The following is a 16,832-nucleotide window of genomic DNA, read 5'->3' on the forward strand; positions in this document are numbered from 1 at the left end:
TTCTTTTTATTCTTTTTTAAAACAATCTTTTCTCCTTTTACATACCAATCCCAGTGCCCTCTCCCTCTCCTCCTCCTGGTTCCCCAACTTTCCACCACCTTCCTCTACCCACCCACTTCTCAGAGAGGGTGAGACTTCCCATGGGGAGTCAACAAAGTCTGGCACATCATTTTGAGGCAGGACCAAGGCCTTTCACTCAGTATCTGGGCTGAGCAAGGTATCCCTCCAGAAAGCCAGTTCAAGCACTAGGGGTAAATCCTGCTCCCTCTGCCAGTAAACCTACAGATTGCCCCAGCCATACAATACCCACATTCATAGGGTCCAGTTTGGGCCTATGCAGGTTCTTCTACTATCAGACCAGAGTCACTGAGCTCCCACTAGCTTAGCTCAGCTGTTTCTGTGGTTATTCTCATCATGGTCTTGACATTTTTGCTCATTTTATTTCTCCTTCCTCTTGTCGACTGGACTCTGAGAGTTTGGCTGTGGATCTCTGCATCTGCTTCCATCAGTTGCTGGATAAAGTTTCTATGATGGCAATTTAGGTAGTCATCAGTCTGATTACAGGGGAAGGCCAGTTCAGGTACCCCCTCTATTATTGCTTAGGGTCTTAGTTGGGGTCATCCTTGTGGATTCCTGGGAAATTCCCTAGTGCCAAGTTTCTTCCTAGCCTCATAATAGCTCCCTCAAACAATATATCTCTTTTCTTGTTCCCTTCTATCCTTTCCCCATCTTGGCCATCCTGCTCCCTCACATTCTCCTCCCTCTTCCCCTCTCCTCTCCCCATTGCCTTGTGGCCTCCCTCCCTCTTAATTTTCTCAGGAGTTCTTTTCTATTTCCCCATCCCCAAGGGGATCCATGTTTGCCTCTCTTAGGGTTTTTTGTTACTTAGCTTCTCTGGGATCATGGACTATAGGCTGGATATTCTTTGCTCTACATTAAAATATCCACTTTGAGCAGATACGTACTGTTTATCCTTCTGGGTCTGGGTTATCTCACTCAGGATGATTTTTTCTAGTTCCATCCATTCACCTGCAAATTACAAGCTATCCTTTTTTTTTTTTTTAAAAAAAAAACCACTGAGTAATACTCCATTGTGTAAATGTACCACATTTTCTTTATTCGTTCTTTGGTTGAGGGGCATCTAGGTTGTTTCCGGGTTCTGGCTTTTATGAGTAATGCTGCTATAAACATAGTTGAACAAATGTCCTTGGGGTATGGGTCTATATCCTTTGGGTATTGCTGGGTCTTAAGATAGATTGATGCCAAATTTTCTGAGAAACTACCATACTGGTTTCCAAAATGGGTGTACAAGCTTACACTCTCAATGTACATTTACACCAGCAATGGAGGAGTGTTCCCCTTACTTCATATCCTCTCTAGCATAAGCTATCATCAGTGTTTTTTAATCTTAGCTATTCTGACTGGTGTAAGATGGTATCTCAGAGTCATTTTGATTTGCGTTTCCCTGATGGCTAAGGATGTTGAGCAATTCTTTCAGTGTCTTTCAACCATTTGAGATTCTTTTGTTGAGAATCCTCTGTTTAGATCTGTACCCATTTTTAATTAGATTATTTAGTATTTTGATGTACAGTTTCTTAAGTTCTTTATATATTTTGGAGATAAGTCTTCTGTCTGATGTGGGGTTGGTGAAGATCTATTCCAATTAAGTTGGCTTTCATTTTGTCATATTTACCATGTCCTTTTGCCTTAACAGAAGCTTCTCAGCTTCAAGAGGTCCCATTTATTTAGTGTTGCTCTCAGTGTCGGTGCTACTGTTGTTATCTTTAGGATGTGGTCTCCTGTGCCCATGCATTCAAGGCTACTTCCCAAATTCTCTTCTATAAGGTTCAGTGTAGCTGGACTTATGTTGAGGTCTTTGATCCATTTGGACTTGAGTTTTGTGAATGGGGATAGATATGGATCTATTTGCCTTCTACATGTTGACATCCAGTTATGCCAGCACCACTTGTTGAAGATACTTCCTTTTTTCCATTGCATAATTTTACCTTCTTTGTAAAAAATTAGATGTTCATATATATGTAGATTAATACCGGATTCTTCAATTCGATTACACCTGTCTGTTTTTATGCCAATACCAAACTGTTTTCATTACCATAGTTCTATAATAGAGCTTGATGTCAGGGATGGTGATGCCTCTGAAAGTACCTTTATTGTACAGGATTCTTTTGCCTATCCTGTTTTTTTTCCTTATGAAGTTGAGTATTGTTCTTTTGAGGTCTGTGAAGAGTTGTGTTGGGATTTTGGTAGGTATTGCATTGAATCCGTAGATTGCTTTTGGTAAGATTGCCATTTTTATTATGTTGATCATGTCTTTCCAAGAGCATGGGAGATGCTCTTTCCATTTTCTGGTGTTTTCTTCAATTTCTTTCAGAAATTGAAAGAAATTTGAAGAAAGAAAGTCTCTCTTTCTTCAGAGACTTCAAGTTCTTGTTGTACAGGTCGTTCGCTTCTTTGGTTAGTGTTACACTAAGATATTTTATGTTGTTTGTGGCTTGTTGAATTTTATTTTTAAGACATGGTGATCATTAAGATACAGGGGATTTTTTCAGAGTTTGTGGGGACTCTGGGTGCTCTAAATGCAAGTGCTGCTTTCCAGTCCTTCTTTTCTTGACTTTTTCTTCCTCTCCTTTCCCCCAGAGCCTTAACGCTGTTTGGCATCAGAATATGATTCCCAGCTGAGTGTAATCAGCTTACCTGTAAGACACAGTGCAACACGTTAACGCGATGCAGGACAAGTAAAGCAGGGCTTTTCTATAGGTGCACGGCATGAGCACGGCTTCTTCAGAGGAAAGTCAGCCACTGGAACGAAGCCTGTTTAGTTCTTAGAAGGATTTATGCACATTTCTAAGATGTTATGGGGGTGTATTTAACAGCTTTCTAAAGTTAATGTTCTGAGGAAAGTTAGTGTATGTGTGTTATCTTTTATTTTTCATGTTTTTATTTCTTATTTGTCTTCACATACATAGTTAGTCAGAAGGAGAACCAGGGCATTGGTGATATCAATGGGTCAATTACTGGGAAGTATGAGGAAAGAAGTCATTTTTTATTTTTAGGGGTATTGGGGGTTGAATTTAGGGCCTTGTACATTAGAGAAATCACTCTTCCACTGGCTGCATCCTTAGCTCCATATTTTTTTTTTTTGTTTTAAATCCAGAACTCTTGTCTATTGCTTGGAGAGCCTCAGAGACTGCCCTAGAGAGCTGAAGGGGAGCCCCAGTCCTAGAGAGTGCCGCTGGGCTTGGACGGAGTAGCTGGTCAATGAGGTGGGCACAGTTAGGCAGCACTTCCATTATGATCCAGTATGGGTTTTAGGTGGCACAGTGGGGAGACTGGGATGTGAGGGCTGGAGCTTCAGCTAAGGAAATAAAAGTGTAAATGACAGTGTTTAAAGACCAGGCCTCTTCTTTCACCTTTGCCTTCTCCTCCATTCTGTATCTCAAGATGCTCGAGGGCTGAGTGGAATATGAGCCTGCACGCTGAACTTGATTACATCTCAGGGAATCGAGCTTTGTGTCAACCCGAACACCTCCTTTCCCTTTCTCCTTCAAACATTTATTGAGCATCTTCTGTGGACCAGACATTGTGGGATAAACTAGATGAGATGATTTTTCTGCCCTCAGGATGTTCACTGTCTCCTTGGGAGAGATGTACGGGTGCCTGGACAATCTCAGTGCAGGGTAATAAATTCCATGACAGTGGTGTACACTGACTTTTCCAAATATTATTTATTTGTGATTCCATAATTGTTCCTTAATATTGCTATTCAAAAGTATCTGCTTATATCCAGGCAAATTTTAGTTAAAATATTATTTTTAAGAGCTAAAATTTTTCCTTCCTTTTCTTTTTTCTTTCTATATCTGAGGGAAACTATTTTTCTGACTCAAGTGTGTATGTGTGTGTGTTGTATGTGTTTAAGTGTTGCATGTACATAAGTGTTGTGTGTACATTGTAAGTATATGTTGCATGTATGTGTGTCGCTTGTGTGTATATTGTATTGTATGAATGCTTCATGTGTGTGTTGCATGTGAATGTGTGTGCTTCATGTGTGTATATGTGTATGCTTCATGCTTATAAGTGTGTGTGCATATGTTGCATTTGTAGGAGTGTACAGGTATGTGAGGGCCCATGCATCCATATAGAGGCCAGAGCTGGACATTGAGTGTTTTCTTCAATTGCTCTACTCTTTATTGCCTTGAGACAAGATTATCTCTGGACTGGAAGTTTACCATCTCAGCTAAGGTGGCTGGTCAACAGGTTCCTAGAATCTGCCTGTCTTAGACCCCAGTGCTGGGCTTACCAGCATGGCATTTGTGTGGGTGCTCAGGATTAGAACTCATGTCTGTGTGCTTGGAGAACAGGTGCTCTTCCCACTGAGCCATCTCTCCAGCCTGGTTGACTTCAATGCTTGGTGATGTGAAGCAATAATTGTACGTGAGGCCTGCATATGTCCTTCTTTTGGCAAATATGTAGGAAGAGTCTGTTGCTCACGGTTACTATCCAGCGAGATTTTAGTGCTGCAAAAAACACTCAAAATATCTTCCCTGCATGAAATGTGCACCTTGGGGATGGTTTATCAACTTTGCCTGTGTTGACAGAAGAGGAAGTCTCTCCTTTCTGGGAGGTGGGGAGGTTTCCCATCTCTTCCAAATAGAGCACTTCATAAGTAAGAGCGGCACCTCTCCTGCGAACGGGTCGTGAATTTCTCTCCTCTTCCTCTCTATTCATTTATTGGGTCACAAGCTATTACTTACTGCCCTTTCAGATTCAATCCGGGAGAAAGAAATGTAAAGGGGAATGAATGTGGTTCAGTGCAGTGTGAATGTGCGCCTCACCTCAGAGCCTGTTCCAGAAAGGAGCAGTAATTACATCTGAAATCACAATAGAAATTGGGTTTAAAACTTAATAGAAAAGAAGCCCTCATGCTCCAGTGCTAATTACAAAGAAAAAAATTGTTAAAGAAGGACAGAAAGCAAGGAGCTCTTCAAAAGCTAAGACATTTGAATATGGAACGAGAGAAAAATGCCGTGTTTGTAAGCGGCAGGAAATGGAGCAGATTCCTGTTGCAGTCCGTATTGGGGGAGTGGGTATAATGTCACACCGCGGCAGAAGCAATGTGGCTGCCACTCGACTTCACCATTGTCAGCCTGCATCCCGATTTTGAAGGTAGTCAGGTGACTAGAAATGTGGGGACTATATATTTAGATGTATTCTTTTGAATCTAGGAGGCAGCTACAAGGCTTGGCTGCGTATTGGCTCTAGAGACTTCACAAGACACGGCCCTTTTCTACCTCTTCTACCTCAGATTCCTTACCAGAAAAATGGGGGAGTGATTCAGTGCCTTATAGGATTTCTTGCTTCCAAGGAAGTCAGACTTAAAATTCCATGACTAGGGATGGGAGTATAGCGCATTGGTAGAGTGCTTGCATCAAAATCGAAACTATGAGACCCTGGGTTTGATTCCCAGCATGCTTTCTCTCTGGCTAGTTGCATGACTTCCTTTAGATATGTATGTAGTTGATCTTCTAGGGTCCACATTTGTATTAATTGCTTGAGCCTGGTTGAGCAATTTCTTTATTTAGATGGACCTACACACACATACAAACATATGGCATTCTCTAAAATTTATGATGAATAAATTCCTTTGGGTAATCAGTAGGTAGTGTTTTCTATATTTCAAGCAGATTTAATTTAGACAGAGGCAAAAATGCTTATTTTGTGAAACGTTCCAGTGTGCTTGAAGGAAACTAGCTCTATTATTTATTAAATAACCGCAAGGTAAGAATCGTATGGCATTCTAACTGCGTACTAGAAGCCGTGCTAAGTGTTTGTGGACCTAATATTGTTCAACACTAGTGAGACCTAGATACTCTTATTGCCAGCTTTCACATGAAGAAATTGAGATGGAGAGCCGACGTGACACTGCTCAGCCCACACTACTCAGCTCTCAGGTCTCAAATGGAGGTCTGACTCATTTGAAAGCTGTGGCTCTTTTTGTTCTTTTAGGTACTAGGAATATATTAAAACTAGTCAAATATCTGTCTTGAAGGAGTTTCAGATTAATAGGGGAGACAAGAAAGACTAATCTAGGATTCAATAGGAAAATGTCACTGAAATGTCAAAATTATAAAAGCATGTTGAGGAGATTGTTCTTAGGCTAGGTGAAGCTCGGAGGCAAAAAGCTGATGTGTTGGCGAGAGAGGTACAAGCAACTCTAGCAGCTCTGACTGCCTAGGTTTTAGCAGATGTAGAAATTCTAGTACTGGGAAAAAAATCTTTCTGTTTTATGTGTATGTTTGCCTTCATCTCTTTCTGTAAACTGCGTACACACAGTGTGTCCTAAGAGGGCCAAAGAGGGTGTCAGATCCCCTAGAACTGGAGCTACAGAAGGTTATGAGCTGCCACATGGGTGCTGGGAACAGAACTGGGTCCCCTGCAAGAGGAATACATTCTCTGAACTTCAAATCTGTCTCTCTAGCCCCATCTTTCCAGCCTGTGAACGTTTTTGAAACTCTTCTTTTCAGAGAAGTGGTATGGTGAGTGCTGATTTGAGCCTGAGCATTCCAAGCTATGCTGTTAGGGAGTTCATGATTGAGACAAAAACAGGGACTTTGAGTTGTCTGTTTACTTATTATTCTGTTTATTCAGTATATTTTCATTACATATTCTCTAATATATTCTATATTATTTCAACATTAATTCAATACATGTATATTGAAGTAGAAGCATTCACTATGTTCATTATGGATAGTGCAAAGAAATGTAGTTTGATCTTTCTCTCAGCATAACTTAATGGATAAGCTAGGAAACAAATAAACTAAGCAGTGGTAATTCCAACAACAGCAGTGGAGCTATAGCAACAGAGTTTTGTTGCCTTTCTGGCCGGGCCCTTTTCCATTCGTTTATTGTCATACTTCATCTCATTTCATCTTGACAGTGTCTCTCCAAGACAGAGATTCATATCACATCTGGGGGCTGTCACTTAAAGAAGACACGTGATCTCCTCATGGTTCCGGAAGCAGATCTAGGCTGGTTATAATGGAAGCACAGAAGGCCTTTTATCTATTGTGTCCTTCCTGGGATCCAGAGAGTGAGAGCTAACACATTGTTCTGAAAGGAAATGGTAGCGGGGGTGGGTAAGACAACAGAGGAGACAGAGCTGGAGCTGTCCTTACCTGGAAGCAGGTGAGGATGACCCTTTTGTGGACTGTACACCAGGAGTTCAGCGTGGCTGCTCTGACTTTTACTGACAGAGCATGTCTTATTTTGCGTGTGCTGTGATAGACACCATGATCAAGGCAACTCATAAAAGAAAGCATTTCATCTGGGGCTCATGGTTCTAGAGGCTTCAAGTCCATGACCATCATGATGGGGAGGGAACATGGCAACAGGCAGGCAAGCATGATACTGGAGCAGTAGCTGAGAACTTACACCCCACAGGCACAAGGCCAAGAGTGCTGACTGGGAATTGTGCAAGTCTTTTGAAACCTCAAAGTATCCATCCCCATCCACGCCAGTGGCACACCTCCTCCAACAAGACCACACTTTCTAACCTTTCCCAAAAGTTCCACAAACTGGGGACCAAGTATTCAAGCGCGTGAGCCTGCTGGGGGCCGTTCTCGCTCAAGCCACCACAGAAAAGCCTTCAGTAATATGTTGTTTGGCTCGTTAACTGTTCTCCCCATGTTCTTATTAGCTTATGTTTCCTTTGTGTATCATTCAAAGAGTCTTGGATTAAGACCTGGCTTTAACTTTGGGACATCCTTGGTCAGACCATTAGAAGGTTTATTAGGGATTGTGTTTCACAGTTTTCTTTTTTGCAAGGTTTTGTAGCTATGCTTTAAATCATAGACTCAATTTCTTTAATAAGCAAAGGGCCACTCAAGAGGCAGGGTAGATGTCTCAATGGCTAAGAGTTCATACCCTCTTGCAGAGGATCCCAGCACCCATGTTAGGTGGCTGGGAAACTGCTTGTATCTCTTAGCTCCGAGGGCTCCTATGCTCACATGCACAGACCTCCTCCGTCTCCACCCCATCCCTACCCCTCAACCCCTTTGGCATCACCCTCACACTTACGCCTTATTAAAAAGGCTAGTAAGGCTACTTTTACCTATTTCTCCTCCCTACCCCCACTGTGCTAGGAATTGAATCTGGAGCTGTTCACATGGTAGACAAGTCACTCTTTCAGAGAACTACATCTTCACCACACCCTTTTCTTTCCCCTCCCTTCCTCCCTCCCTCCCTCCCTCCTTCCCTCCCTCCCTCCCTCCCTCCCTCCCTCCCCTCCCTCCCTCCCTCCCTCCCTCCCTCCCTCCCTCTCTCCTTCCCTCCCTCCCTCCTTCCTCCTTCCTTCCTTCCTTTCTTTCAATATTGCCATTGTGTTTAGGTTAGAGGACATCTTTGTGGACTGGATTCTTTCCATTCACCTTTATGCTACTTCAGGGGCTTGAACTGGGGTCTCCAGGCTCACCCGTAAGTGTCTTTACCCACTGTGTCATATCACCAGCCCTGCCTCTTTTTGAGGTAGTTCCCACACCTCTCACATTGTGATTAGTCTAAAGCTTACGGTTTTTGTTGGTTTCCTCAAAGTACCAACTTATGATTTAAACTGTGTGTCTTATTTTTTAATTTTATTGATTTCTGATGTCTTTATTTTATTCTTTTATGTTTATTTTGGTAGTGATTTGGTTCCTTCCCCCTTGTTTCTTAAAGTAAGCTTAGGTAATTAATGTCAACTCATTCTGATTTCTGAATGTCATTCCGTGCTATCTATCTTCCTCTAGTCCTGGCTTTACTTGTACCTTACACACTTTAATAAGCTCTCTTTTAATTTTAATTCACCTTAACACATTAATTTTTTGATTAGTGAGTTATTAAAAAGTATGCTTGTTATTTATTTTCCAAGTATTTGTGGTTTTTAGTAGCTTTTCCCCATAATTAATTCAAATATAAGTTATCATGGCCAGAGAACATACTCTGTCATATTAAATTTTAAAATTGGTTGAAGCTAGTGTCATGGCTGAAAGTATGCTTTATCCCAGGGCACACAAAGGACAGCACATTCTGTTGTCTAGTGTGGTGTTCTGCTAGCATCCCACAAAACACCAGTGTTCACGGTTTTCCCACCCTTGCTAGTTTTTAGTCCACCTCTTCTCACATTGAGTATTGCTACCCATTCAGTAATGATTATTGATTTGTCTCTCAGGTTTTATCACTTTTGCTCAGTATCTATTGAGCTCCACTTCAGGTGCATAAATGTCCCAACTTCTGTGTTGTTTTGATAAAAACATAAATTTCTTTCTTTTGGAATGCCCTTTGAGATTAATAGTTTTTGATAACTGGTTGACTATTCTCCTGATTAAGAAGGCCTTGCCATGTGGGCGCAAAAACCTTTATATGCCACTAGGCAAAAAGTAAATAGCTAGGAGCTTGCTATTTTTAATACAAATAAATGTTTATCATTTTTGACAGTGGGGAAACCAATTTCTTCTCCTGCTTAGCCTTATTAAGAAGATGAAAATCTTGGGAGTCAGTGGTCTTTATACAGAGAATATAATTTATGGGCTGATTATGTTTTAACACTAGTAGTCAAGTTGTAATTTCTGTTATTTCTATCTGGGTTGTTTGCCTTTTATGACAGACCTAAGAAAAACATCAGAATAGGAACAGAAATAGATGAAATAGATTTTTAAACTTTTAAAGTCTATTTTATTTAAAATAAATGAGAAGTTGGGAGGGTTAGTTTAGTTAATTTCAGAAGTTTTATTTGTAAGTTCCAGTTATAACTTAAATCTTGAGAAAAACAAATCAAAAACCAGTTTACAGGGTTGATATATGAACACCTTAAGAATGAAAATAAATGCGATCATGCTCAAATGAGAGCCTTACTTCCTCACTTTGGCTGTACCTGTATTAGGAATTGTTTCCCCAGATTTACCTGGGGATGTGAGGAGCAGAAGAAGCCTTCTCCGAGTGAGGGTGTGAAAAGTGGATGAAGTCCTGAGTAAATATGTATTGTTGGCACAGGTGTGACCATGTCCGGGACCAATGCCTCAGATGCATGTGAATTTGGCGGAGTTTATATCCCTCCCCCATGGTGAGGCTCAGAGGGATGGAACGCTTCCACTGGTCCAAGTATAAACGATGACAGTGTGTGCAAGTATGAGTGTCTACGAGCGATCAAATGATCAAGCAGGGTGTGTGAACACCAGCAACTGCGGCGTCTGCCTCCTGAACTGTACGGATGGACACTGCTCGCTACAGACACCTTTCTCCTCCCCTGCGCTGTGCACGGTCTGCTTGCTCAGGTTGCTGGGTTGGCGAGTCACTGCTGTCACTCCATCAGGATGGGCGTGGCCAGCCTGACCTCGGCTTTCCTGGATGTGTGTCTGTCTGTTCAGTCCTTTCTTCGTGTCCTCGCCACCCCAGCCCATCTCCAGTACCCAGCTGTGCTGCACACGGCATGCCATGAGTTACTATTTCTTTGACAATGGCAGTGGCTATAGTTATTTTTGAAAACACATACTTAATACCTTATTAATTTATATGTCTGTAAGTTTATACTAAGGTGCAATTAATAAATGGCTTTTCTATGTATTTCAACTCATAAATGTGTAATTATTTTTTTAAAAATATCTTTACTTTTTTTTTAAAATAGTTACAACTTGTTTGTCGAGGGGGCACATGTCACAGAGCACTTGTGGAGGTCAGGAGAAGACTCGTGAGAGTCAGTGTTCTCTTTGTACCATGTGATTTCTGGAGAATTCAACTCAGGAAGCCAGGCATGGCAGCAAAAGCCTTTTCCTGCTGAGCCATTTTTCCATGCCTGTTTCTTTTTCTTTTAAACAATATCAACATTTTCTCCTTACTCTTGTATTAGTAGAAAAAAATGTTTGTCAAATTGCCACAGAATTATAAAGGCAATCTTAGATAATGCAGCAATAGCCCTCACCTCATATTTACCTTGGTCCAAGTTTGTCATTTTCAGTTATTCATGTGCTTGGATATTATTCAAGAAATATTTGTTATCTTTAACCCTATAAATGCTGTTTTTAAATATTACGTTTTTGATTTCAGATTCTTACTTGGATATAATAACACTTGGAAAGCAGCGGCTATGGCTCCCTCTCTGCCCTTGTTTTCCAAAGAGTAGACTCAGTTCTACAGGAGACCTGGGTTGGGGGATGTTTGATAGGGAGATGGAGGGTAGATCTTGAAATGCCATGGATGTCTGAACCTAGTCCTCCCTCTGCTGGATTAGCAAGCTAGGGCTAACTAATGTCATTTTCTGTTTTGGGAATGTGTTCTATAAGTTTAGTCATTGTCAAAGAAGAAAAAGAGTTTTTAAATGTTGGTAAAGAGGAAAAGCTGGAATCCTGTGATCTTTTTCTTTCAGCATGGCCAGGTGCTGTATGGCGTGAGATGTGAGTGATGTGGTCAGCATCCTTGCTCTGTTCAGTGTCCCCTGACCTGTGTCTCCATCTCAAGGAAGGCTTCTCAGGAACGGAGACTGACTTAACGCTTTGACTTTGAGTATATTTCCACTAGGGTAATTGTGTAGAGAAGATCTTTCCTCTTAAACTTTTAAGGTTTAGATGCCCATGCCATTTACATACCCCTGCTTTATTTTATTTGTTGGTGCTAGAAATTGAACATAGGACCCCACATACCCATACATGGGCATGCTAGACAAGTGCTCTGCCACTGAGCTATATTCCCAGTCCTTATTTACTTTTGTTTTTATAGAAGCAAAAACTAGTGGATCATTTGGGCCATCTTCCAAACCATGCTGAGCACCAGTAAAGTTGGGGAGACTAGAACTCTGCTGTGACTGGTAGTGAAATTCAGCAGTTTTCTTAAACCCTACGAGACACAACCACCCGGTCGCGGTCTCTCTTTGTGAGATGAATGAATTTGTCTGGCACTAAGTTAAACGAGAGGTGAATACTCAGTTTTAAAATTAAATTACTTGTCTGATGATGAAGAATGGGAATTTTGGGGTTAGAGAAATAGCTTGGTGGTTAAAAGCGGCACAGGTATAATGTCTTGTCTATAATCCAAGTACTCTGGAGGGGGAGACCAGATCCTTATGACAAGCAAGCTGGCTAGACTAGCTGCGTCAGTGAGCTCCAGGTTCAACTGAAAAACTCTGCCACGGTGTATAAGGTAGAGAGTGGTCCATGAAGATGCACTTGAACCTTTACATACAAGCACACATGAACATATGCACCTGCACACATGTGTACCTGCACACATGTGAACATACATGCACATGTATGAATACCACATACACATGAGAAAAAAATTAGATGGCTAAAGCTAAGAGTTTATTTCTGGCCTCTATTCTATCTCAGTGGTTTACATGTCTGTTTTTGTGCCAGGATAATGTTTTACAGTATAATTTGAAGGCTGGTTGTGGTGACTCTAGCATTGTCCACTTTGCTCAGGATTGCTTTGCCTATTTGAGGATCTTTGGTACTTCCCCAGGAAGTTTTGAATTGCCTTTTCTGTTTCTGTGAAGACATAATTGAATTTTTAATGGGGATCATATTGAATCTGTGCATTACTTTGACAACCAGGTCATTTACATCATATTTTATGGTTGCGCCTACGTGGGAGCTTTTCTATCTTTTATATTTTCCCTCCATTTCTTTGGTGTTTTAGGGCTTTTCTGCTGGGGAGGCTATGGGGTATTGAACTCAGGGCCTTTCATGTGCTAGGGAGCAGCTTCCTTTTCAGATGCACCCTTAGCCTTCTCCAGTGCTTCAGTTTTCATTGTTGAGGCTCTCACCTTCTGTGTTGGGTCTATTTCTGGGGATGGTTTAGGCCATTGTGAATGGAAGTGTTTACAGACTTTATTCTCAGCATTTCTATTTATATGTAGAAAAGTTACTGATATTTCTGTGTTGGCTTTAAAAAGGGCAACTTTGCTGATATAGTTTATCAGACAGCGTTTTCTTGTAGTGTCTTTAGGGTCCTAAGTATAGTGTCACACGCCCTGCAAATAGAAATAGTTTAATATTTCCTTTCCCGTTTGTTTACGTCTCTGGCTTATTTCTTATTTAGGTTTTGTATTAAATCAGGTTGGAAAGATCGATACCCTTGTCTTCATTATTGACGTTAGAGGAAATGTTTTCAGTTTTTTCCCCATTCAGTATAATGCTGACTGTACCCAGGCGTATTGTAGATAGCTTTTATTTTGTTGTGTTATCATCCTTAATCTATTTGTTCTTTTCGGGACTTTTATGAAGAAGGGATATTAAGTTCATGTCAGAGTCTCTTTTCTGCATCTGCTCAGATGATCATGTGATCTTTTTTGTCCTTTCCTCTATTAATGTGCTGTGTGGTTTTGGTCTGTGTATTTGAATCAGTCTTGTCTCCCTGGAATGAAACCAATTTGATGATGGTGTACGATCTTTATAAAGTATTATTTAATTCAGTCTTCAAATGTTTCTCTGACGATTTTTACATGTATGTCTCTCAAGTAATCAGTTCCTAGTTAAGACAGTACGTAGTTCCTAGTTTGACAGTGCCTCTATCTTGGTATAAGGGAAAGGTGGCTTTAAAGGTTGAACTTGGAAGCATCCTTGCATCTCAAGCTTGGGGAGCAACCCAAGGGACATTGGTGTTTGCTCTTTAAAGAGCAGAATCCAGGCCCTGTCTGCTCCTGCACTTTTCCTTGTCAAGAGACCCTTTTTTCATTTCTGAGCCTGTTTCAGTTCAGGTTGCTAATCTTTTCATTTCTTTATAGCCTCTTGGTTCAATTTTAGTATCTCATATGTGATTTGAAATTCATCCATTTCTTCTGGCTTTTCCATTTTAAAATATTTGCTATGGATACTCTGGCTTTCATCTCTAATTTTATTAATTTGGGTCTCTCTGTCTTTCTCTTTTGCCTGTTCACTTAACCTAGCTAAGATTTTGTCTGTCTTCTTTATCTTAAAAAAAAGAGCAACTCATACTATTTCATAGATATTTGTGTTTTTCTGTTAGTTTCCACATCATTAATCTCTACTCTGGGAGTTGCTTCATCTACTAATTTTTAATTTGGCTTTTCCTTGTTTCCCTGAGACCCTGAAGTAAATGTTTATACTAGTGGTTTTTTGATGTTTCTTATGTGTTTAGTGACTGCCTTTATATCTTTAACTTCCTGACCTTTGCTGCATTGCCAAGACTCTAGAAAGTTGTGTCTTCACTTTTGATTGCAGAAATTTAAAATTTAAAAAAAGTCCCCTGGGTTTTATTTAAACATATATTGTTTCATCCTGGTGTTTGGATAGTTTCTGTTTTTACTGATTTGTAGTTTTATACTTCTACGATGTGATAAGACTCATGAAATATCTCATTTTTTTGTGATTGTTAAGATGTAATTTATGAACAAAAATGTGATTTATCTTAGAGAAAGTTTTGCAGGCTGCCGAGAGAAATGTGTATTCACAGCTGATTCATGGAATATTCTATAGTTGTTTGTTAAATGTCTTTGATCGATGAAGTGCCTTAACTCTGAAATTTGTTGATTCTTTTTAATAGAAGGAAGGGTTTACTTAGGGTCCATAATTGAAGAACGTAGGTTGGAGCAGGAATTTGAGAGATGAGAGCTCATATTTCAAGCCACAAACAGGAAGCAGAGAGAACACACTGGAAATGGTCTGTGGCTTTTGAAACCTCAAAGCAACCTTCCAGCAAGGCCACATCTCCTAAGCGTCCCTTAACAGTACCAACTAGGGAGCAAGTATTTAAATGCCTGAGAATATGGGACATCCCATTTTAACCACCACATCCCACACCCAGGCTTTCTTAGTCTCATGGTCATACCCATAATGCAACATGCATTTCGTCTACCTTTAAGGTCCCCATAGTCCTCTCAGTCTCAAGGCTTTAAAAATCTGAAGTCCAAAGTCTCTTCTGAGACTCAGGACAACTTGTAACCCTCTGTAGCCAGTCACTACCTACTAAAGGAAACAGTGGGTCCAAAGGTATAATAAGCTGTGAACGTGACTGAGCTGGGAGAATGACTGATTAGCATGGCCAAGCCAGGGTTTCACCCATCAGCATGCAAGCTGCACACGAGGCTTCAGGTCTGCAATCCCATAACTTGGCCAGCAGCAGCAGGAGGATCAGAAGCTTACGGTTCTCACATCCTCAGCTAGTTTCAAGTTGAAGAACAGCCTGGGCTAAATGAGACCCTGTCTTAAAAAAAATACAACGAATATAAATACATATGCACTAAATGTCATAAAGCGGGTACCACTGGTCATAAAGGGGCACATAGACCCAGATTGGATAACAATGGGTACCTTTAATACCCAGCCCTCAAAAAGGGAAGATGATATAGACCAGAAAGATCAACAAATACTTATACAGCCAAACTTGCATCTTGAGAAAATAAAGGACTGAAGTAATTTCCAACTCCTAGAAAGGAACAGCAAACAAAAGCCACAAATGTGATTCAAGGGGCCCAGGCTCCATTCCAGAATGGAAGCCAAACTTGGTTTAGCAGACAAATAGTTGGGTCCTATATATATATTTTTAACCCACTCATCTAGTCTGAAGATTTTAATAGGAAAGTTAAGATCATTTACATTAGGGAGATTATGGAAATGTATACATATACGAATTTAGTCCTTCATTTTACAGGCTTGCTGGTTCATTGAATCACTAATAACGTTTTCTTTCTGAAATCTTGTGTTGTACATCTTTCTTCTTCAGCATGTAGGATTCCTGTGCTGGAGGGGTAGAAGTGAGGGAACCTGGTTCTGTGTCTGCTGGTCTGGACACTTTGGGATGACTGCCCAGAAGTAAACCACCATAGAAGAGCGAAGAGGTTCTGTAAATTGGGATAAATGCTGGACAAGGGCTTTGACTTCTCAGGCCCAAGGAGCAGCAAGCTACCCGTGGCAATGGCATGGTGCTGGAGGCTCACTGAGCAAACACAGGCCTCTGGCTGAATGCTCTCAGTCTAACCCATAGGCAGTGGACCTGGACCTGATCTCTCCACGAAGAGTGAGGCCGACAACTCTCACCGCCTCACTGCTTTAGCCCCCTGCTTAAACCTCTTTTCTGGTCTGCAGCACGCTAGTCCTCCACTAGCTGGCTCCCACCAGGCACCGAGGCCGACATCCTCAGGCTCCTTGCCATTGCTATTTATTGTTTTCAGGGTTGCTCAGTCCCAAATAGGCCTTCCTCCAAGACGGACAGTAGCGGTAGTTCTCGAAGACATGGCCAGCCATGTCTTCCTCCAAGACGGACAGTAGCGGTAGTTCTCGAAGACATGGCCAGCCGTGCAGTGAACTTCAGAAGTCACTTCACACCGATTCTCTTTCCTGTAGGGCTGTAGGAACTGTGGGCTTCTCCTGTGCCAGTCTGTGGTTACGAGGGTCCCTTAGCTCCCTGGGTTGAGGCTTCAGTTCTCACCCTCCCACTCTGGAACTGGAGACTGCTTTCTGCTCCTTCTTGTTCTTTCCCGATGGTTTTAGCTTTGTGTCCTGTCTTTCTCGATTTTCAAGTCTCTCCCTTTCTTTTCCCTCCTTGGTTACCCTGACCCTTATTCACAGAATCACATGGAAGATGCTTCTAATCCACCCTCTATCCCAGAACTCTCTTGCCTTTTGTTCTCTCTTGTATTTCTTTTTAATACTCAAATCACAAAACAAAACTCAGTCAGGCCCCTCATTTGTTCTCGCTCACTCATTTCCCGCACAGTGGCAGCTTCCGCATGTGTTGATTAAATTACAAAGGAATTTATTATCGGTTTAAAAACAAAAGCATGCAGTCTTCAGCTTCTGAAATTGGCTTTTCACTTTGTAAAAAAAGTT

At 41.2% G+C, this 16,832-nt stretch overlaps 1 protein-coding gene across 1 annotated transcript in view; it reads left to right on the forward strand.

The window, feature by feature from the left end:
• Positions 1-16,832, forward strand: part of Ctnna3 (catenin alpha 3) — a 1,277,532-nt gene that overhangs the window by 97,326 nt on the left and 1,163,374 nt on the right. The gene's annotated exons all lie outside the window — the stretch shown is intronic.

The sequence above is a fragment of the Arvicola amphibius genome, chromosome 9 (assembly GCF_903992535.2).
Source record: "Arvicola amphibius chromosome 9, mArvAmp1.2, whole genome shotgun sequence".
Lineage (NCBI taxonomy): Eukaryota > Metazoa > Chordata > Mammalia > Rodentia > Cricetidae > Arvicola > Arvicola amphibius.